The sequence below is a fragment of the Macaca nemestrina genome, assembly GCF_043159975.1.
Source record: "Macaca nemestrina isolate mMacNem1 chromosome 15 unlocalized genomic scaffold, mMacNem.hap1 SUPER_15_unloc_1, whole genome shotgun sequence".
NCBI classification, from domain to species: domain Eukaryota; kingdom Metazoa; phylum Chordata; class Mammalia; order Primates; family Cercopithecidae; genus Macaca; species Macaca nemestrina.
The window spans coordinates 187293-210158 of record NW_027257580.1 but is presented as its reverse complement, the minus strand read 5'-3'; the positions used below and the strand labels follow the sequence as shown (position 1 = coordinate 210158).

At 49.4% G+C, this 22866-nt stretch overlaps 1 protein-coding gene across 36 annotated transcripts in view; it reads left to right on the top strand.

Annotated features, from left to right (window-relative positions):
* The window catches only part of LOC139361190 (disco-interacting protein 2 homolog C-like), a 193857-nt gene that overhangs the window by 74340 nt on the left and 96651 nt on the right, over nt 1-22866 (top strand). For 4 of the 36 annotated variants that reach the window (XM_071089691.1, XM_071089688.1, XM_071089682.1 and 1 more), the window contains exon 1: nt 4825-5027. The exons of 28 other annotated variants lie outside the window; for them this stretch is intronic. The gene's annotated coding sequence lies outside the window, so the exon portion shown is untranslated. Of the gene's footprint in view, nt 1-4824; nt 5151-22866 lie in introns of those variants that run through there. 4 more of the 36 variants (XM_071089690.1, XM_071089686.1, XM_071089668.1 and 1 more) reach the window with 2 other exon arrangements.

Below are 22866 nucleotides of genomic sequence, written 5' to 3'. Positions count from 1 at the left end.
ACAGGATGGTGCATCTCCATTGAGGGTTGTTGAGAAGTGTGACTTTTGCTGGCATGCTTGAGAATCAGTGACATTATTTTATAGAAACACTTTGTAACTGACAGCAAAGCTAGAAGCTCCTGTAAAGGGCAGAGTAGGCAACGTGTGATGCTTTGAGGGCCATAGAAGTCTCTGCATATATTTCTTTTGTGAAAACGTCAAAGTGTAAAAATCACTTCTGGTTCCCTGGCCAAGGCTCGGTCGGGGATCGTGGTTTGCAGACCCTTGACAGCAGCTTAGCTGAAAGCTGGTCTCCCATGCGGTGAGCAGGAGCCTACCTCATTGCTTCAGCCAGAAAGATGCTGCCCTCATGCTGAAATTTACTTCAAACAAACTTGAAAGCTCTGGCACCGCTGCTCATTTCCATACTGTTGCAGGCTATCTAAAATACGGAGGATGCCGTGGCGTTTTGATTTTGTTACTCCTCTTGAAGGGCTCTGAGATGGCTCATCGCGAGTTAGACATTTGCAGAAATGATCAAGCAGAGCTGCAGTCATCTTGCAGATCAAGTGACGCTTTTTCTGAAAGCTTGTTACAGGCTTAAATTTCTGATCCCGTTCCATCCACTGATCTTGTATGATTGGTTTTGTTTTGCACCCATTTGGGTCTGTGAAGCGTCTCCCCACCGTGGTAGAACTTTAGCTCTGATTTCATGCATGATTCGATATCCTTACTCCTCTTCTGTGAGGAGAAAGCGCTGTAGCTCCTGCGTGGTTTCCGGCCCCTCCCTGCACGCGGATGGATTGGGAGGTATTTGTGGTGTGTGAACTTGCTACCCCCAAAGGCTCCTTGTTGACTCCCCTGGACCAGACTCTTCCCTACTCCCATGGACTGCACTCCTCCCTCCTGGTTCATTCCCCGGACCACATTCCTCCCTCCTCCTCCCTGGCTCACTCCCCTGGACCACACACGTCCCTCCTGGTTCACTCCTTGGACCACACTCCTCCCTCCTGGTTCACTCCCTGGATCACACTCCTCCCTCCTGGTTCACTCCCTGGGTCGAACTCCTGCCTCCTGTTTCACTCGCTGGGCCGAACTCCACCCTCCTCCCTCCTGGTTCACTCTCCTGTGTCCCCACGCCTCTCTCCTGGTTCACTGCCCTGGGCCCCCACGCCTCCCTGTTGGTTCACTGTCCTGGGCCCCCATGCCTCCCTTCTTCTTCACTCCCCTGAGCCCCCACTCCTCCCTACTCCCCTGGGCCACTTTCCTCCCTCCTGGTTCACTCCCCTGGGTCCCCACTCCTCCCTCTTGGGGTCGTGTTAGTTTCTGCTGTGCTTGTGCCAGCACGATAAGGCTGAGTGGCAGCTCCAGGGCTATGGCTGCGCGCGCAGCTGTGGTGTTAGTGCAGAGAACTGTGGGGATGCAGCTGCCCTTGCTGTGATGCTTCGAGTGTCACAGTCGGTATGGGAAACTGGGTGGGATGTGGATGTCCCAGGAAGGGACAGGAGCCTCCCCTCAGCCTCTGTCAAACAGTTCTCAGCCAGGCATGGTGGCTCATGCCTGTAATCCCAGCCCTTTGGGAGGCCGGGGTGGGTGGATCACCTGAGGTCAGGAGTTGGAGACCAGCTTGACCAATGTGGTAATTTTTGACACGTTAAGGATTAAGGAAAATGACTCTCACTCGTTTGCCTTGCTTTTTAATTGATGATTGGTGTAGCCCAGTAGTCTGAACTTGTTAAGCAACCATTCTTACTGAAAGACTAATGTTTAAAAGTCTCTTCCTCTGGACACGTCTTTGGCTGCTGTAATCAAATGCAATGTAATCAAATGCAATGTAATCAGCACTGGTTAATGGCTTTCCTTGTTTGGCTAACAAATGCTCCTCAGAAACTTTGGTTTCTTGTTATTTTCATTTATAATTATGTTTTAAGCCTTCTAATTTTTCTAGCTTTCCTGCGAGTTGGGAATAACTGTGATGGGTGCTTAGTTTGGGATGTTGACGTATACTCTATGCCCAGCTACTATGCCATTGTGTGAACACTGATTTCTCACTTTCTCATGAAGACTGATTTCACCTAGTTTGGTAAATTCTATTAATTTTAAGGAAGGGAGTGGAATGCAACTGCTGTTAGGAGGCTTTTTTAAGGATCGGGGAAATGTTGCCATGATTATTACCGTTACAGAAGGAACATAAAAATACGTGCTGCCTTCAGTCATGATGAATATGTAAGTCCGCGTCTGGGACTGCAGAAAACGGCAGCCCCAAATCTTAAAATCGTGTGGATGTACCAAGCCCATCTGCAGGGCACTGTGGAGCAGCCTGCATTAGCCGAAGTTGGCCCACAAGCCCTGAGGGATGGTGTCTGAGTTATGATAAGGCTCTGACTTGGGATTTAACAGATCTCCTAATACTGTGATATTCTAAACAAAGACACGATACTGCCCAGGGAGCCCAGTGGGCACCTGTAGGCAGTGTAGGTGAGAAAAGGTTCCAAAGAAGATTCCTGCAGCTCAGCTAGGAGGATTCTGTAAGGCAGTAGACACATCAATGTTCACATAGGAGTGTTGAGCTATATTCATTCCTTTTAAGCAGCCAGGCTTGTGTGTGTTTTTAGGGGCACTCACATAGCGCCCCTTCCACCCTCACTGCCGGTTGTGCCTGTTTGATGTTGCGGATTTCTGTGTTAAGTGTGTCCACTCTCCAAATGTATCTCTGTCTCTAGAATATTTTAGAGTAGATCATTTATTGTTTAAACGCTTGCTTTTAGTGAGGAAGAAATCTTTAAAACGGGCCATACAGACCCTGCTATAAATGTTGAACAATGGAATGTGTAATGTTTAACACGTCGTGTTTAAAGTAGAAGACAGTTTAATTTAGAAATCCTGTTGGAATGCCAACTTAAATTACCACCATCCGTATGCATATGGAAAAGAATGAGAGAGAATGTGTACAGAATTGGAATTTTGTCTATTTTGTCGAGATTCTGTAATGTATCAGGTACAAGCCTCACTTCATGATTTAAATGCATGAAGCTGAAATTACAAAACTTGACAAAAACATGCCTTTGAATAGTGAGCCTTTATCCTCCTTGAAATAGTGATTTATTCACTAAAATGTCCACCTGCAACTTTGTCAAACACATTTGTTGCATTAGTTCTCAAGTGAGCTCAGTTTTCCAGACAGGGAGATTATTATTGCTTAGTGTTTGTCCTGATGATGTTGGTGAACAGGGAAAATCCTATGATGTGGATCCTCTGTGTGTGTTACACAGCAGACGCGGCCTGCCCAACCCTCTGCCTGTAACTGGGAACCTTGACTGTCAGGATCATTGTAGAGAACCTTGAGGAAAGCAAAACAAAAAGCCTCTGGAGTAGCAAAAGATGTAGCTGATTTCATGCAGTAAAACTTACACATTTTTCTTTAAAATGCATCCTTCGGAACCTCAGTTTGCTGATTATTTTAGAATTACTGTAGTCTGCTGACAGCAGTCGTGGGAACAGGTGCATGGCCCGGCTGGTGCAGGGGGTCTCAGAGCGGAGTCACACTGCTGACACCGAAGGAGGGGCTGGAGCCATCACGCTCGTGACTCGTGCAGATGGCCTTGGCTGACCTCCAGAAGAGAAAACGTCAGTATCCAAGGAGGAAAAAGTCTATTAATTTCATGAGTGTTTGCCTTCGCAGTGGCTACAACCCTGAGTTTGTGGCACCTGCTGTCTCTGGAATGAGGAGTCTTCCCTTCCTGGCAGACAAGCTCTAGATGGGCACAGGAGCTGTGGTTGCTGGATTGAAGAGGTTTCCTTCTTGGGGAGGTGGCCTTCGAGCCTGACATGAAGGAAGCTGTGACTGGCGGGAAAGGGCCTTGGAGACAGTGTATTTACCAGCAGGGTCAGTGACTGAGAACCATCCTGTTCCGAGTGTTGCCATTCTGGTTCTAGAGTAAACTTGGGGAGAAACAACAGCCAAAAGCCTCGAGGAATATTCTGTGATGTTGATCACGTTTGGTAGATTTGTTGCTGAGACTCTGAAATGAGAAGCCCGGGAGGTGCAGGTCTATCAGGCCGTGGGACGTGGGAGAGCTGCTGCTTCAGGGGTTGGAGTCCCCGTGCCAGAGGCTCAGTCCTGCAGAGACTTTTGCACAGTGGGCAACTGCTGCCTCTGGTTGATTGTGAGTCCCCCAGATGAATACCCATGAAAGGTACCATGTCAGTAAAGAGTCAAACTCTGTGAAGCATTTGGAGGTTTATTCTGAGCCAAATGAGTTACCATGGCCCTTGATATTACCCTCAGGAGATCCTACGAACGTATTCCCGAGGTGGTCAGAGCCCAGCCTGGTTTTATAGCTTTTAGGGAGACATGAGACAATCGATCAAATAAATGTAAGATGTACATGGGTTTGGTCTGGAAAGGTGGGACAACTGGAAGCAGGGGTGTCCAGGTCATAGGTAGATTTGAAAATTTCCTGATTGACAGTTGGTTAAGAGAGTTGTCAGATAAGGGGTTGTGGAGACCAAGGCTGTGTCATGTGGAGGAAATCCTCCAGGTAGCTTCGGAGAGAATAGATTGTAAATGTTTCCCATCAGACTAAACGTCTAAGTTCTGTCTAATTCCAGAAGGGAGGTAGGGGGATGAGGCAAGTCCGACCCCCCAGCGATCATGGCCTGGACTAGTTTTTCAGATTAGCTTTGGAATGCCCTTGTCAAAAGCCGGTGCTGTTCAGATGGCCAAAGTGGCTTCGAATTCTAATGTTTTTACAACCAGAAGGTGATTGTGTTTTTTTCTGTGGATGACAGCCAGTGTGGTAATTAATATTTTGTTAGCAGATTAAGTTGAAAGTCAATGTGTTTTCATGTATGTTAATTATTAAATCATCAACAAACAGAGAAGGGCTTACTTTGAAACCAGCCTGAGACTCAAGAGACTCATCAAAGAAAACGATGGACTTGGGAGAACTGATTCACGTGTTTACTGCGCCAAGTTTCAGGCATTATGAGAAGTCTGTGCTGATACATTGTGACTTGAGAACTTAAATCTTGATGGACTCTTAAGAGTGAGGCTTTTTTCTTTTTCTTTTTCTTTTAAACGGTCAGCGTTTCTGTCTCCTGTGTTTTGTCTTCCAGCTGTGGAGCACTTTAGGTTTGTGTTCACGTGGCGTTGTTCCCTGAACCACCAGGTTTGTGGCTCCGCGGTCCTGCCCGCCTTGATCGCGTCTTCCCCGCCCCGTGGGTTTTATCCTGAGGACGGTTCTCCGCTGTGTGGAGTGGAGGATCAGTGGACAATGGCTTTACCGACTTATTTTCTATGTAGCTCCCAGTTTCTCAAAATCATAATTGTCTTGGATTCCCTGTGAACTGGGAGTCAGGCCTTGGGCACAGTGCTGGGTGGCCTTGGGTGCAGTACTGGGGAAGGAGGGAGAGATGAGAATAGGAAGGATGGGTTTGTCAGGGGAAGGACCCCTTTGCCGCATTCCTGTGTCTGTTTTAGGTTAAAGATGAATGGCCGGGTGGTGGATGTCTCCCCTGCTGTGGCTGGACCTCGCTGTGCTGAACCCTGAGCAGGGGCCCCAGCAGCTGCCTCCTGCCAGGCCGGGGCCACAGGGCTGGGCTGCTGCCTCTAGGGTGGGTTGCGAGGGCTCGTGCCAAGTTGCAAGGGTCTGCACCGCTCCTGTGTGACCTGAGGGGCATGGGGGAAGCTGGTCTGTGCTCCTTACCTGGGAGAAGTTGAGCTCACCTGGGCCAGAGCCTCTGGGGAGGTATTAAGGCAGAGGCCTGGAATTCCTGCTTTCCCCAGACAGCAAGAAAGCTCAGTGTTGCACCTGCTCTGAGATGCCCTCAGCAGCCATATATAGTTGACTTGAACATGAGGGAAGGTGCCAATTAACCCGGCTCTGTGGAGAGCTTTGAGGAGTCCAGGCCCTGGGCCCCGGGCTTTTTAATATGTTCCTTCCTGAACAAAAAAGAACAAAAGGTCCCTGTGGCTGATGCTGACTGCATGGGGTAGGACATGCCGAGCTTGCGTGGGGCTTGCCCCTGAGTTTTCCTGGTGCTCCTCCCAGCTCCCACGGACACCAGCCTCTCCAGGCCGAGGCTTGTCCTGTTTAGACCCTTGTTGGTGGGGTCTGTGGTCCTGGATCGAGGGCCCAAGCACTTCTTTCATGATTATAAATGATTCACCAGAGACGCACGGCTGCCCCCAAACATCTCACGAGCATGAGATACAGCCAGTGTCGCCGCCGCAAGCTCATAATTCTAGTGGAAAGAGGAAATTTTACTTTTAATGTGCTCGTGTGACTCAGATGCAAATATTTAATTCCCGTTCAACTTTCAAGACCTTGAGAACCTCTGAGATTCCTTGAAAGCTGTTCCTTTGCCCCACGACTAACTCTCCTGTGGAAGGAGGCTGGGGTGGTCCGCGGCGTCTGGGGTCCTGCTGCGTTCTCCAGGATTCCTTAGGTTTCATCATTAGTCCCAGCTCTTCAGCAGGTGGAGCTGATTGACTCTGACATTTCCATTATATTGTTCTTGTGTTGCCTCAGTTAACTTAGAATAATCAGTATTTACCAGAAATAATTGATGGCGAGATGGGAATTATTGGTGATTCCCTGACATAGGCAGCCTGTATAGATAAGCGTGTTACACGGTGTCTGATTTCTGAGATGTTGGTCCAAACCTTCTCAGCAACACACTTTGAAGGGTAGATTCCTGTGCAGGAGAAGCTGCTTTTCCCCGAGACGCGGTGGCGGCCCCTGCACTGGCATGGCAGGGTGGGCGTGTGACTGGGCAGGGCTGGACCTGCTCCTGTCCGCCCCTGTGCGGGGCGCGTACCTCCGCACCACATGTGTGTCGAGGGTGCCTGCCTTTGTTCCCCCAGCTCGAACTCATAGAATTGTATACCTTCCTGACACATTCCTGCATAAAGATGATTAGATCTGGGGGCTGAATCTCAATCTCACATGCATGTAGGTAAATTATTCACGTAAATGACTTGGGTCCTCCACGTTCAGGGTCAGGAGGCGCGGGGTGGGTTTGGAGACAACTGCCTGGCCTCAGGAAGTTTCTCTCAGAGCCTGTTTCTTTCTCTAGCAAAGTAAATGATGCCTTCCTCACGGGGCTTGACACACGCTCAGTACTCAGATGCTGTCTGGTCTTTATTATAGTTAGTATTTGGGGAACAGCATGGCTGGTAAGAAAATGCGTTATCTTTACAATTTATAGAATGTCACACAAGGCAAGCGTGAAACCGGGACTCTACCCTAATCTGAAGGTGCTGGTGCTTAGTCTTCTGAAGCATTTTGTTGTAATTCTGGCGTGTGTCAGCCAAGTCATATGATGGCACCGCATGCGTGATGCCAGCTCAGTTACCTTGGAACGGGGAGCCTGAGGCTGCCAGGGAGCAACCCTCCTACCTCCAGCCTTCGGCGGTTTCTCTCTCTCCTTCCCTCTGTCCCTCCCTATCCCCCACTCCTCCTTTCCACTCCTGCTCCCCTCCCTACCCCCCTCACTTACTCTACAACAGAGGTCCAGACTTTGACAAATCCCAGCTGGGCCTATTTATCACTGGGCTGGGAAACCAGAGGGAAAGGGGCCCAGTTACTACAAAAATAGAGAATTGAAATAGAATGTGAACTACTTTTGCGTATTTTTTATTTTAATCTGAATATGAAAGGCAAGTATCAGCATAAAAAGGGTGCTAACTGCGCCACACAGCTCCAAGTCTGCCTTGTCGGGGCTCCGTGGGTTCCCACGCCCTGGCCTTCTCTATGAGTGTCTGGACACGCCGTGGCTTCGAAAGGAGCATTCAGTTATGGTCCTTTGAATGTTGCAGAGTCATGTTTAATAAAAAAATCTTCACGTTTACCCACAGCCAAGTCTTGATTTAATAACAGGTACTGCAGGTCTCTGGGTGGGCCTGAGCCTCTGTTTTAGAAGCAGCCGCACCATCCGAGGGGCAGGTCCGTGTGGGCTGGCAGGCGGCCTGGTCCTTGGAGCACAGGGTGGACCTGACCCAGTCCTGGCAGTGGGGGGCCTTGCAGTTCTAGAATGTAGTGATGCAACCTGTGGCATAAATAAAAAGCCTCATGTGCCCCCATGAGAAGCTGGGGCTTCCCCTCAGTACTGTGGTGTGCTGTGTTTGTGATCGTGCAGATGTAAAAGGGTGAGGGAGATGTCTAAAAACTAGGCTCCCAAAGACAGCCCTTCATGTCGGGTGCTTTCATGTGTGTATGTACACCTGTTTGACGAGTGTACACCTTCACGCGTGCACCTGTTTCACGCATGCACACCTGTTTGTGCATGTGCCTGTTTCACACTTGTGCCTGTTTCGCGTGTGTGTGTGCCTGGGCATTCCCCTTGTATTGCGTCATACGTTGTATTTTACAGATTGTTTTTTTTTCAGTTTGTATCGTGAGCTTGTAACGACGTCGTGAAGAAAAGAGGGGATCCTGGCAGCCTTTGGCTCTGAGAAACGTGATGTCACGGGAACAGATGAGACAGCCCGGGTGAGGCCGGCAGAGGCCATCGTGGCCTGGGAGTCCGTGCACATCCACTGTCTGTCGCTGTGTGACAAGTGACCACAAAACTAGGGGCTTAAGGCAAAGTACACGTACGACTGTACAGCTTCTTCAGGTTGCAAATTCAGGGCAGCCTTGCTGAGCGGCTCTGGCCCAGTCCCCCGGGTCACCGTGAAGATGCTGTCCAGGGCTGCAGCCATCTGTAGGCTCAGCTGGGCTGGAGGTTCTGCTCCAGGATGCTGTGCTGACGTGTCTGCGGGCAGAGGCCTGGTCCTCCACACCTGGTCCCTCCCTGGGGCTGCCAAGTGCATTCCTGCCCAGGGCCGCTCCTTTCCCCAGAGACGTAGCAGTGCTGGTCTTATGCCCAGCGTCAAGGTGGCCGGGTCAGGAGCAAAGACTTGTTTCCCCTACTCGGCGGCTACTCCTGCAGGGCTGGGAGACAGTGGAGGTCGCGCAGGAAGGTGTTCGCTGAAGACCGTGCTCTGTGACTTGACGGGTGTTCCTCCCAGGAGGGTGAAATGGAGACTGGACGCTGGGAGCGGCATCCTGCGTGACCCCACGTGTAGTGGGCTCACAGCAGAGCTAAGTCCTTCCTTTACAGATACTTTTCAGAGTTTGCCCGTCTTTAGATTCTCTGATTAACATGTCTGAGGAGGGTCCCAGGAGTCTGCCACCTGCCAGGCCAAGGAGGTTCCCTACATGTAGCTGGTACCCTGACACCCTGAGAAATGTGACTCGAGAGGATCATCTGAGTTTCCTAAATGAGTCACCTGCCTTCTCTTCCCTTTGCTTTTATGCCTCCCCCAGGGTGGGTCAGTCCTGTCAGCCGCAGCGATACCTGCATGCTGGGGTTCCAAGGAGATTGGGGGTGTGTCGGGTCCCCCAGGGAGATTCGGTGACTGAGGATGCTGTCATAGCAGCCAACATGTCCCTATCGTTTTCACTTTTAATGAAGTTCAGTTACTAGGTTTTCTGAGGCACAATGATGTCCTTGTGAAAAATTGGTGATCAGGGAAGCAAGCAAGTGTGGGAAAATGATCCTGCCCTTAAATCTAAAAAATGATGAAACAGCAAAGAGCCCTGAAGAGCCCATGAACCTCCTCATGGGGCAGTGAGGAGACACCTCAGTAATGGCTTAAAAAAAAATGAGATCATACTGAAGAAAAAGTACACTAAATTTTGGGTCTCCTATGGGTAAAGAGATTGTGGTTTACATTTTGGAGGCATGCATTTATATACTTATTTATTTTTCTTTGCTGGATTTAGAATTAGTTGAAATAATTGTGTTTTTTAAATTTAAAAAAATGGGGTATACGAAGTCTAATCTCTTTGTGACATTTCTGTACTGTGAGACTCCACATACAAAAGTGAAGCCCAGACTGTCTGTCTCTAATGAGCCAGAGAGAGGTGGTCATCTCCTGCAGGCCGGTCTGGTCTCCAGGCATCTGGCCATCCTCCCAGTCTTGGGCACACCTGCATCACTGGTGCTTCCTGCCAGACTGTGACTCTGCCCAGGTTTCAGGAGCACCCGGAACTGTTTTCCTAGGGCCTCCTGCTTTGTCCTGGCTCCTGGAAGCACAGGCTTTTGATGAAGGACTCTCCCCACTGCTAGGTAAATTGGTGATTGCCCCACAGTCTGTGTTTCTTGCATGGGGCGCAGAGCGTCTGGGCGTGGTGTCGTGGCCCTGGAGCCAGCTCTAGGACTGCCCGGCGGCCTTGCCTCCGCCCCTCATCTGGGAACAGGGCGGTGGGGAGGAGAAGGAAAGCAGGGTCTTGCCCCTTCTGCGTCTCGAGAACACGGGAACACATCGTCCCATTGCCTCGCACCATTCACAGCCCAGGCTTGTGTGAAGTATTATTTTATAACCTCCCCTGACAATGATGTATTTTATATAAGCAGCACATAAAGTGGTAATTTAATACCCTATCGAGGAGGATTAAACAATAAGGAGCAGATATCGCTGTAGAAAAGTTACTTTATCCGGGAAACATTTATCTACTGCAGGTGGATGTGAACCATGGCTTCCTCCTCGGTGGCTCCTGACGAGCCTATGAGATTCTGTCCTGTTCGCCACTGTTAGTTATAAGCTACACCTTTCCTTCTATGATGTTAGTTACAAGCTCTACCTTTCCTTCTATGATGTTAGTTATAAGCTCTACCTTTCCTTCTATGATGTTTATTTCTTGCCTGTTCACCACTGTTACAGTTAAAAGCTATACTTTTCCTTCTGCGATGTGTATTTCTTCCCTATTCACCACTGTTAGTTACAAGCTATACCTTTTCTTCTGTGCTGTATATTTCTTGAAGGCATGGACTAAATCCTAATTCCACAGTATTTGATGAACACGCTCAAGAGATACTTGTTTGAATGAATGGATTAATGGAAAATAGAAGTGGTGACTTCACTTTTAATTCATTATGTCAAACTTTGTTTACATGGAAAATTTTATGGTCCTTTGGATAAACAGGGCCTCTGTGCAGGGTTGTTAGAGATTGTGAGAGTGCCTCAAATGGCTCTGTGGCTCTAGGCCCACAAAGGTCTTTCAGGGACTTGGTGGCGGCACCTGTGTTGAAAACTGAGTTCTGCAAATCCATTCGAGTGACCTGCCAGCACACACAATCCTACTTCCCAATTGATTTCTGCACAGAGGCTTCTCCTGAATGCCCCAGGTGAACGTGGGTTTAGCCAGCACTGCTGGGCTTCCACAGCAAGCCAGGGTGCTGCAGGGATGAGAGAGAAGAGGGGCAGGACCAGGATCTTCTTGGGACCCAGTCCCCGTGTGGGGACGCTGCCTGGCCTGGCTCTTCTGTGGGAGGTCAGGGAAATGATGGCATGGAGGGACTGTTGGCACGAGCTGCTTGCTCAAACATAGATCCCAGTTCTGTGTGAGAGGCAAAATAGAAATGTATGTGGATATCATCAGTAACATAGCAAATATGGGCTTCTTCCCTAGGGTGGCTGTGACCCTCTTGCTCATCTGCTGAGCAAAGGCCAGGCCCGGCCTTCTGGGCCTCCACAGTGAGCTTTTCCCAAGCTCTGTCCACTCCGTGGAGATGGCCAGAGCCAGGGCAGACAATGGGGTGTTTGCCACTTTTTGTTTTTCTTTTTCGAGACGGAGTCTTGCTCTGTTGCCCAGGCTGGAGTACAGTGGTGTGATCTCGGCTCAGTGCAAGCTCCGCCTCCCAGGTCACGCCATTCTCCTGCCTCACCCTCTCGAGTAGCTGGGACCACAGGTGTCTGCCACCACACCAGGCTAGGTTTTTGCGTTTTTAGTAGAGACGAGGCTTCACCGTTTTAGCCAGGATGGTCTCGATCTCCTGACCTTGTGATCCACCCGCCTCGGCCTGCCAAAGTGCTGGGATTACAGGCATGAGCCACCACACCCGGCCAGGTATTTGTCGGTTTTTGAAAGCTACATTTAAAGAATGAAATAGACTGAACAGAATTACTTCCTTTTGAATGTTTAATACTTAATCTACCAGAACACTTAAATACAGTTAATGTATTCAAATAATAAGAAAGAACTTTCCCTCCATTTCCAAAGCAAAAGTATAAACAATCTTTTACTTGGCAGGGATTTCACTATGTTTCTTAAAAGCCGGCAAGCACTTTTCCTGAAATAGACCCGTCTCTTCCTCTGCATAGATCCTATGAACATTTTAGCTACATTTCTGCTATATCTTGATGTGTGATAGATTATAGAAAATTCCTTGCTACTGGAACTTCACGATGCTTTCCTTTTAAACATCAAATAGAAAGTATGGATAGTAAATCTCAGATTAGTTGCCATTCTTGGTCTTGGTAGAGCTGCCACCAACAGCCTCTGTCAATTACAACAGAGTGTGTCTCCCCAGCAACTAGGTTTAGATTGCAGACCAAGCCAGGATCACCCAGGATTCAATGCAACGTCTTCCAAAGCTGTAGCCACTGCTCCTGGAAAAGATTTGAGAAGCCCTCCCTTTGATGCCTGTGCATGGCTGTTCTCAGATCACAGCAGCTGCAGCAGCATCTCGGAGGATGCCGGCAGGGGTGTCCTGGGTACTGACTCCACGGCAGGGGCCTGCAGTATCTGAATGAAATGGCCGTGACACTGTGCACCCTAGAGGAATCCACAGCCACGTTTCAAAGGTGCAGTGGCCCGAGGTGAACCCCAGAGCACTGAGGAGCCTGGAGTTGACCTGTCACAACTCCATTGAGAGAACTGACTGAATTCCGAACCTGTGCGGGCAAAAGATGGCTATTTGCGCTTGGCTCCTTCCCAGGACAGGGCAAGGGAGGTTGTCTGTACAGCTAGTGGGAGCTTGACTCTGTTCACACTCGGGGCTGAGTCACGCTCCTTTCTGTGAGCCCAGGGAAGATAGACATGCCTAGCTTTCCTGGAAGAGGGCCCTGATGAGTCGAAGCTGAGCTTCAAGATGTTCGGTGTTGTGGTGTGCGTGGCGGGTTCCGAGTCGGTGTGTGCTGAGTGGGGACCCGGCTGCTGCTGTCGCTATTGGGCTCAGCAGACGCTGCGGGGGAAGTGGCTCCTGTGGTACTTGGTTTTCTCCTCACAGAGGTGGGTTTCCCTGCGGTGAAGGTGTTGGTGTTGTGACAGGCAGCCTGGCAGGAGGAAAGGTGCTCGTGGGGTTGTGCCCCGAGGTCCCCTTCCACTTGAGGAGTAGGAAGTGGGTTTGGGACCCTGCTTCCCGCTGCGCTCCCTTGCTAGGTTCTTGGCCTCGGGGACCGGGAGAAGCTGAGTAGAGGCCTGAAACCTGGACCCCTTCCACAGCCTCCGCGGCACTTGTGGTGGTATGCGGGACATGGCCCTTGGAACTCCAAGCCCTACCCTGGCATGCCCGCCCACTGGGGCGTCTCGGGCACCTGCTGTGTGCTAGGCTCCGTGGTGGGGTGGGCGGTAGCAAGGGCTGTGGGGTAGAGTGGACACGGTACGCGGATGATGAGAAGCGTCAGGGAGGCAGTGAGAGCACAGCTGAGACCTGCAAGGAGGGGACTGGCTGTGGGTGTTGGGGCTCAGGGAGCTGCCTCTACCCAGAGCCACAGTGGCCAGTGAGGGCAGAGCAGGGGACCGAGGCCCAGGGAAGCCGTGTGTATGGTTCGCATCAGGTGTGCGGGTCTGCCGGGCTGTGCGGCCCTTCTCAGTCCTGGCTGGGCCTGGGGTCCCAGAGGGAATGGAGGGTCTTTGCATCTCCCTCCTCTTGCTTCCCTGCTGCTTCCTGGTCAAGGGATGCTTCTTTATTGCAACTCTGGCAGTTATTGTGCATACTAAGAGGAGTTTCACAAAATCATAGGGGGAGAGGCGGACTAGGGATTCATTTTTTTTTCTCCCCCTGATTTTATACGGAGGCTTCTACTATCCCTTAGTGTGGAGGCAGAGTGCAGATGCTCTACAGTTCTCTGTCCAGGAAGAGAAGAGCTGCTGGGAAGCCACAGAGCTGATCATTGCAATAGCTCTGACATTTTAAAGTGGGAAAATGCTGATGTCTATAATAATCAGAGTAAAACTTCAGTAGCTTCAACATAAAGATTCTGAGATGATCTTAGAGCCATTTCGTCCCTAGATCCTTCTACAGTGTGGAGTGTGACATCTCTACCAGCCGCTGGTCAGTGGCCGCCTGGGGGTAACTGAATGCTTGAAGTGTAAATGAGAACTTCTAATTTTATTTAATTTTAGTCAAATTTAAATAGCTATATGGGCCGGGCACCGTGGCTCATGCGTGTGTTCCCAGCAGGTTGGGAGGTCGAGGCGGGTGGATCATGTGAATTCAGGTGTTCAAGACCAGCCTGACCAACAAGGTGAAATCCCATCTGTACTTAAAAATATAAAAAATGAGTTGGGCGTGGTGACAGGCGCCTGTAATCCCAGCTACTCGGGAGGCCGAGGCAGAAGAATCACTTGAACTCGAGAGGCAGAGGTTGCAGCAAGCCGAGATCGAGCCACTGCACTCCAGCCTGGGTGACAGAGGGAGACTCTGTCTTAAGAAAAAAAAAAGATTTTAAAAAACCCTACATGCCCCTAGTTGCCTCTGTAGGAGACGGCATGGTTCCAGAAGGTAGACTTTGTGTTGAGGACTCTGCAGCGTCAGGCTGGAGACAGTCTCCCTTCCTAGCAGCGTGGGCCGCTGGGTCCTCTACCAGAAGGGATGGTGGCGTCTCTGGGAGGTATTTGTGGACTCAGATCTGTGTGGATTAGTGACTTGTGTTACTCACAGATACTTAATTTTATGGGTAAATGAATACCTGGACTGGCTGCAACTTCAGGGCGAGATTCGGGAGTAGGGAGTGAAAAGTGACGACGGAACCCTGGGCTTGTCCTGCCATCCCCAGGAACCGGTCGGGGTGCCTTCTCGTCTGAAGTCCCAGCACGTGGTCAGGGTACCCCTCCCCTCTGAACCCCCCCGGAAGTGATCGGGGCACCAATCCCCTCTGAAGTCCCAGCACCTGGTCGGGGCACCCCTCCCTTCTGAATCCCCCAGCACATGGTCGGGGAGCCCCTCCCTTCTGAATCCCCCAGTACCTGGTCGGGGCGCCCCTCCCTTCTAAAGCCCCCAGACCTTCCTGGCCTGCGGTGCTGCTTCTCCAAATTCTGCCCTTGGCTGTTTTCTAGGAATCACCTGTACCCGAACAGGCTGCGTGTGTCACTTCTTGTCGGATCTGGGTCGACGGTGAAGCTCATTTATCTTGTCTTCCTCCTCACGTGCCATATCTCACCTGTTGTCTGTCTGAGTTTGTGTGAGTGCGTGTTGTGCGTTCTCAGGCTGTGCTTGGTGCTTAGGTGACAAGAACGTCTTAGAGCAAGGGACTGCCTGCTCCAAAGGACGCTGTGAATGAATGGAGACACGGTTTACTTGTGGGGTTTAAATTTCCTTGGTGTTGGAGGCAATTAGGGGGAAACAAGGTCTAAAAAAGCCCCTGGGGATGAGGAAGGCAATAATGAAAGAAATTACTCTATACACACTTAGCAGTTGGTTTAATTTGTAGGTGAATTTTGCATTTTGAGAACTACTAAAGCTATTGTTTGTAGGGATTCCTTGATGAGCTTCTTGTTTTCTGTCAAGTAGAAAGTAAAGTGGATCGGTTGTGCCTTTAATTCTGACTGACTAGAATCTACTTCCTTTTTCCCCCCATTCACGTTAGGGTGGGGATTGGACTAGAAGAGCTGTAGGATCTCTTTATTTCTGATCTTAAATGAATTTTTTCTTTAATTAGTTTTTTTGTTTGTTTTGTTTTGTTTTGTTTTGTTTTCGGTGAGCTATTACTTTTTCCTTCAATGCACTGTTCTTTGGTTTGGAAAACGGGCTCTATTTGTACCGTGCTTTAAATGTACACAATGGTTCTAAATTGCTACTTTTCGTTAAAGTTAGATACAACATCTTAATTGAAATGTCATCCATAATTGAGGCACAGTCTGAGGCCTGGAGACCCCTCTTGTCACTTCCTTCCAGCCGTGTCTCCTTCTCTGGCCACGTTGCCCCTGGCCACATCTCCTCCCCCCACCACGCCGTGTCATCCCCCCACCACGTCACCTCTGGTCACATCAACTCCCTCCCGGCCACATCACCTCTGGCCTCACTGCCTGCCTCCCTCTCTCCCTGGTAGCCTCTGTGACTCCTGCTGTCTACCCTCCCGTGGGTCTGTTCAAGGCTCCTTCCCCGTTTTCCACTCCTGAGTGGGTCTCAGGGCCTGGATGTTTCACAGGATGCAAGTTTCTTCCCTTCCAGCCGCGGGTCTCTGAGCGACAAGTCCAGAGAGGGCACTAAGCTCTCCTTACCCACCTCGAGGTCCCGAGCCCTGACCGCCGACCACCAGGGCTTTTCTGCAGGGTGTGGGGCAGACTCATGCGTGAATTGGACAAAAAAGGTGCTTCTAGGAATCCTTGTTTTAAGTGCACTGGAGCAGAGATGGGGAGAGGGGACCACCGGGTTTGCTCAGAATTGGGCCCTGCTCACAGCCAATGAGGCAACATAAGCACCTCCTAAATGAAGCATTCCACACACTGATTTTACACATGACGGTTGTGATGGCTGGAAAAGGCTTCACACAACGAGTGAGTTTGAGCTGCATTTGAAGGAAGAACAGGTCCCTGTAGGTGGAAATGAAAGATAAGGGTGACCCAAGCCATCAGCAGCAGCGGGGGTGGGGTGGTACAGACTCCCCATGGATGGTGGGCATGGCTGAAATGCAGGAGAGGGCAGGGGTGCGAAGGAACAGCAGGGCGGCAGTAAAATTCCCCTGCAGAGAGGGGACGTGACTGAGATATTACCACATGTATACAACTGAGAGATGATCTGAGGATGATTTCTGGGAGCCTATGGGAAGAGCACGTGGTCATCATCAGTTCCCGGGATCTCTTTTTATGAAGTGAAAACAGTCATGCCTCTGCCTATCTTGTGAGCTGTTAAGATCAAATCAGATAATCTTCAGCAAGCCTTGTAAATGCTAAAGGTTATGACAGACTGTTCCAGCCCGCTTGTCTCCACCCTCCTTTCCTATTCGGTAACGTGAACCCTGCTGGGTACCTCACTATCTGCCTGGCTTCCTCCTCCATAACGTGAGCCTTGAGTACTTGCTGGGTACCTCGCTGTGCACCTTCCTTCCTCAGTAACGTGAGCCCTGAGTATTTGCTGGATACCTCGCTGCCTGCCATACAGCTGGCTGTAGAATTGTCAAACGCACTTGACTGGCACATAAACAGAAGTGCTCGCCAGGCCTTGGAAGGGCTTTCTGACATGTGGGTGCCTTCTGTTCCCTGTTAGGCTGGAGCTGCAGGAGCCCTCCTAGACCAGACAGAGGACCAAGGCTGGGGCCTCGGGGTGGGGGCTGGGGGATCTCCCTGGGTGTATTGTGTGGGTGAGAGCAAACTTCAGTCCCGCTGTGGCATTGGGATTCAGGGTTCCTTCTGGAATGTTCTGAGTGAGAAACAGGAAGTGTGCACAGGTGCGTCTTCTGCGGATTTTATGGTTATCTCTTGGGAGAGCACTGGTGCCTCTGAACTATGAACCTGCAGAACCACTTCTTCCACTAACGGCCGCCTTTATATAAAGAATGACTTACAAAAGATGCCACTTCAGATGGAGGTATTTGCAGGTGTGGCCTGAAAAATGAACAAAATGACTTTCATCTCAAGGAAAGTACCTTACATTATTCCCAATGATAGACATTTGAGCTTTCCAGCGAATATTAAAATATAAAAATCTTGTGTCTACCACTTTCTCATGTGATTAATGATATTGATGCGGTTTGGTTTGGTTTGGTTTGGTTTGGTTTGGTTTTTTACATATAACGAAATGTGGAAGCTGCTCATAACTCTGAATTAGTGTTATCTAACCAATGTGTGATTACAAAATCGTGTGCTGGTAAAAGCCATTCAAGTGCAAGACGGACCAGTTGACTTAGAAGGAATTGGGGCAGAAAGGTCCAACGAGCAGAGCACAGACTGTGTTGCAGACAGCCTGTACGGAAGTGCCACTTGTTACATTTGGCAGCAGAGAATAACTAAAGTGATCTGAAAACACAGTGAAAATACCGCTTCCTAATTGTATATCAGTATGGGGTTGGACTTTCTTCATAAACTTCAGTCACGGTTCTACAGCCCACTGAACGCAGATGCAGGCATGAGAACCCTGCTGTCTGAGGTGCAGAGATGTTAGGTGTTTTCACAGCACCACAAACTGTTGCCACGCTGCTGCTTATTTTGGAAAATGGTTTCTTCTTTAAGACTGTGTTAAGATGTAATGACTTTATCCTTGTAAAATAAACTAAATTGTTACTTTTTTTTTTTTTTTTTTTGAGACGGAGTCTTGCTCTGCCACGCAGGCCGGAGTGCGGTGGTGTGACCTCAGCTCACTTCAACCTCTGCCTCCTGAGTTCAAACGATTCTCCTGCCTCAGCCTCCCTAGTAGCTGGTACTACAGGTGTTCGGCACCATGCCAGGCTAATTTTTGTATTTTTAGTAGAGACGGGGTTTCACCATGTTGGCCAGGCCGGTCTCGAACTCCTGACCTCAAGTGATCCACCTGCCTCTGCCTCCCAAAGTGCTGGGATTACAGGCATGAGCAGCCACCACTCCCGGCTTGATGAGAAAGCTTTTTTGTACTCTTTAATAAAGTGCAAAGGGTTCCTGAGACCCAAAAGTTTGAAAACCACTGGCTTAAACTGACAAAATTGTCCACGATTCTTCAGTGTATCTTCTAATCTGTTGATGGAGAAAGGACGGTAAGGGATGCTTTACTTTTTGCCTTTCACAACTCAGTGGTGCCGGGACAACTTGGGTATCCACATGGAAAAGGATGGACTGGACCCTTCCTCACCGTACAAGCAAAGCTCAACATGAATCCAACGTAAGGAGCTGACTGAGACCCATTCTGTCAGTCTGCTGGGTACCATAACGGACACCACAGACCGTGCGACTTAGACAATAGCATCTTATTTCCTTTTTCCTGGAGACTGGAAGCCTGGGATCAAGGTGGGGGCAAGGTTGGATTCTCTGGGGCCTCACCCCATGCTGTGTAGATGGCGTCTTCTCTGCGTCTTCACAGGTTTCTCTTATGTGCATGGAGCACTAAGGACTGTGTCTAAATTATCTTAAAAGAACACCAGTCATACTGGATCAGGCCCTACTCTTAAGATCTTATGGGACCTAAATTACCAAGCTAAGGCCCTGTATCTAAATACAGTGACATTTTAAGTTTCTGGGGTTGTGACTTTAACATGGAATCTTGGGGGGCGGGGAATGGGACAGTTCAGCCCATGACACCTTCAGGGGAGAATCCTCGAGAAACTGTTAGGTTGGATTAGGCAATGTTTCCTTGGCTGAGGCGTCTAAAGCTATAACAAGCAACTGAAGGGAAAAAGACGGTATCAAAATTAAAAATGTTCATTTCAGAGGATACTATTAAAGTAAAAAGACAACCCACAGAACAGGATACATTATCACGATAAGGACCTGATATCAAGAATATATTTTAAAGCTCTTAATAAAAATCCAATTTAAAAATGGAAAAAGGATTTGAATAGACATTCTCCAGAGAAAGACATATAAATGCCTTAAAAAGCACGTGAGATGTTTAGCAGAATTCGTCATCTTAGAAATGGAAATCAAAACCACTGAGATACCACTTCACAACCACTGGATGGGTAAAATCCCAGTATTGGACAGTGACTTGGTGGTGAATTTGGGAAAACTGAAATCTTGATATATTGCTAGTGGGAAGGGAAGTAAAATGGTACAGTTGATTTGGAAAAGTCTGGCAGTTCCTCAGAAAAGTTATGCATGAAATCACCATACGACCCAGGAATTTCACTCCTAGGCATATGCCCAAGAAAATTGAAAACATTTTTACAAACAAAAAAAAAATCTTATGCAAGAATCTTCAGAGCAGCATTATTTGTAGTAGTAGAAACAGTCCAGGTGTCTGTCAACAGGTCACTCACTGTGAGATTCCACTCACCTTGGACGTGAAAGATGTCAGCACCGAAGGTCACGCCAAAGGTCATGCACTGTACGATTCTTCTCACAACAGATGTCCAGAATGGGCAAATCCAGAGAAACGGAAGTCGGCTGGCGATTGCCAGGTGCTGGCGGAAGGAAGGAGCAGGTGCTGACTCTTAATGGGTTCAAGGTTTCTTTGGCCCATGGTGAAAAAGTCCCAGAATTACATACTAGTGGTTGATGTGCAGCTTTGAGAATGTGCTAAAAAGACTGAATTGTATCCTTTAATATTGGGGCTTTTATGGTTTGTAAATTCCTTTCAATTTAAAAAGGAACTCAAGAACTTCTTTGGTGTTGATATTTAGATGGTGAAAGAGACAGTATCCAAAACAAGTTACTATGTAACTCACGTCGACAGAGTTAAACTTCATATTCTGAGGATCTTAAAGGAAGTGTGTGAGCCTAGGAGACACAACGATCCTACACTAGATGTTACACCCCATCTTACTGATTTCTATCTCTCATAACCATATTCAGGGAAAACCGACATGTAAACGTGAGCTACATGCTATGCAGAGGCACACTCCTCTTACCCGGATGATCTTTAGTGGCACAGTAAGAGATGAGGTCATAGCAACGTTAGTTTAGTTAAATTTCTATGGCAACAGAAATTTGGCACATCTGATGAGTTAGATCTCTCTGCACAGCTCCTAATGGGGTTGCCCATTTCTGTCTGGTGTCTGTGTATATTCTTGCTGTGGAAATAAGTGATAGCACCTGCACAAACACTTGCCCGGAAACGTGCACGAAGCTGGTGAAGGCAGAGGACAGGCAACAGGGAAGCATGGCTCAGCCCTGGCAAAGAAGACCGTTATTCCGAACGCAGAAGATTCAGGAACACAGTCGTTGGGAAGACTGGTGATGTCCGTGGATCTCACTGCTGTTGTGTTGTATCTGTGCAGCGAGTTACCGGAGCTGTCAGAACCGCACGTGTTGGTATTGGTATCATCACTCAATGCTTCTGACTTTTCCTGGTGCTGAGGATGACTGCATGTGGCGGAAGCAAAGTACTGACCTAGCACAGATCATCAGATCCCAGTTCTTTTTTATGAAGGGGGGCAGGATTAGAACCATCCCCCCACACTCCCCAATCCTATAAGAACTGGGATCTGATGATCTGTGCTGTTGAGAGAGGCAGGGTTAGAACGCCCCACTCCCCAATCCCATTGTTGAAAATAATAGTTGGCTTGGGAGGGTTTTTTCTCCTAAGGTTGAAGCTGTGCATTTCTGGAGCCTGGGCTGTCAGCCATGGTGACTGGGGAATGCTGGGGCTGCGGTCGTCCGGCCGCTGGTGGGTCCTGCCTCTTTGACACCGTTCATTTCTGAAGCTTGCTTTCCCCGGTGTTGGAAGTAGCAGCACTGGAAGAATGGCCGCCTTCCTACAGTGAAGCTCTGGCAGAAGAGGAGAAGACACGGAGCGTCTGTTCAAGGACGTGACGTTCTGGGCACCGCACCATGCGTTCTGCTTCTCAGCGGTGCCTCTTGGTTGATGTTACCATCACCTGGCATTTCCCAGGAGGTAACTCGCAGATGTCACACTGATGGAAAGCCGCAGCAGCGCGGTTCGAGTCCAGGGCCAGCTGGAGCACATCAGCAAGGTCAGGCTGGATACATGTGCTTGCTGACAGGAAAATGACAGGAAATATGTCATTTCAGGGAAATGACAGGAAATGTGCTTGCTGACAGGAAAATGACAGGAAGACGACAGGAAAGAGGCCCATGAGGAGAGGAACCAGTGGATTCAAGGCGGGGAACTGAAGGAGCGAGTCATCACAGGGTGGGAGGCTCAGGAGCCAGCAGGCAAGTGGGATGTGGCCTCAGGGTGCTGCTGGGTTGGTGAGGGGCCTTCTGTGACTTTTCTAAGAGTGCAGTCAATTGTAGGGGTGGGTGCCGGCTCCCGGCTCCCGCACATAAGAGCCAAGCGTCTTGCAGGAGACCAACGTGTGCACTGGGAGTTCCTAGTTGCGTGTCCCAGCATGCGGCCCAGAGGCCCCTGACAAAGCTCAGTGCACCAGGGACACAGTGGACTTTTGGTTCCTGACCCAACGAGGAAGTGAGGGAGTGAGTGAGGGCCGAGACACAGATGCAAGGATGCACAGGATGGGGTGCAGTCAGGTGGAGAGTCATGCTGTGGGGTCCGGGAGAGATGGGTTCGAGAATAAATGGGACCGGGTTGCAGTCAAGTGGAGAGTCATGCTGCTGGGGTCTGGGAAATGTGTTGTGTTTGCTTCTATGTGAACAGCGGGACCTGAGCATGTCTGTGCTTTGACGTTTAATCTGTACACTATCCTTGGCAGGGTGTGTATCTCTGTGGCAGAGGACACCCCGGCCACAGTGGATGTCAGTGGCGGTGGCTGGACTCACGGTCCGTGAATGTTGCATGATCGAACGCGTTTGGTACATTCTCAGCTCCTGCCCAGGTGCCTCCCGAGTATCCGGTGCTGTGGCTCCCCACACCCTTCCCATCTGTGTGTAGCATGACCACCATCTTCCTACCATGTGTTTGTGCTACCACGGCTGCCATGTCTAACGGGCGCTTTGCTTTCCAGCTACTTTCCTATAACCAAACCCTTGAACGACTTTGCCTGCGTTTCAGAGATGATTAGGGTATTAGTCTTTCAAGATTGCTCTGAGGATTTCCAAAAGCAAATGCAACTTACAGGGTGCAAGATATTGGAAATGACAGTAATTATAGATGAGTTTTCTCAGTGTGTTGATTGCGGTAAAATTACATAGCACTCTATTTTTAAGTGTATGGTTTGGAGGCATTAAGTGTGTTCACACTGTGGTGCCACGATCACCGCCATCCATCTCCAGAACTTCCTGGTCTCCCCACGCTTGAAACTCGGTCTACCCAACACCAGCTCTCCTCCCGCCCCAGCTCTGGGAA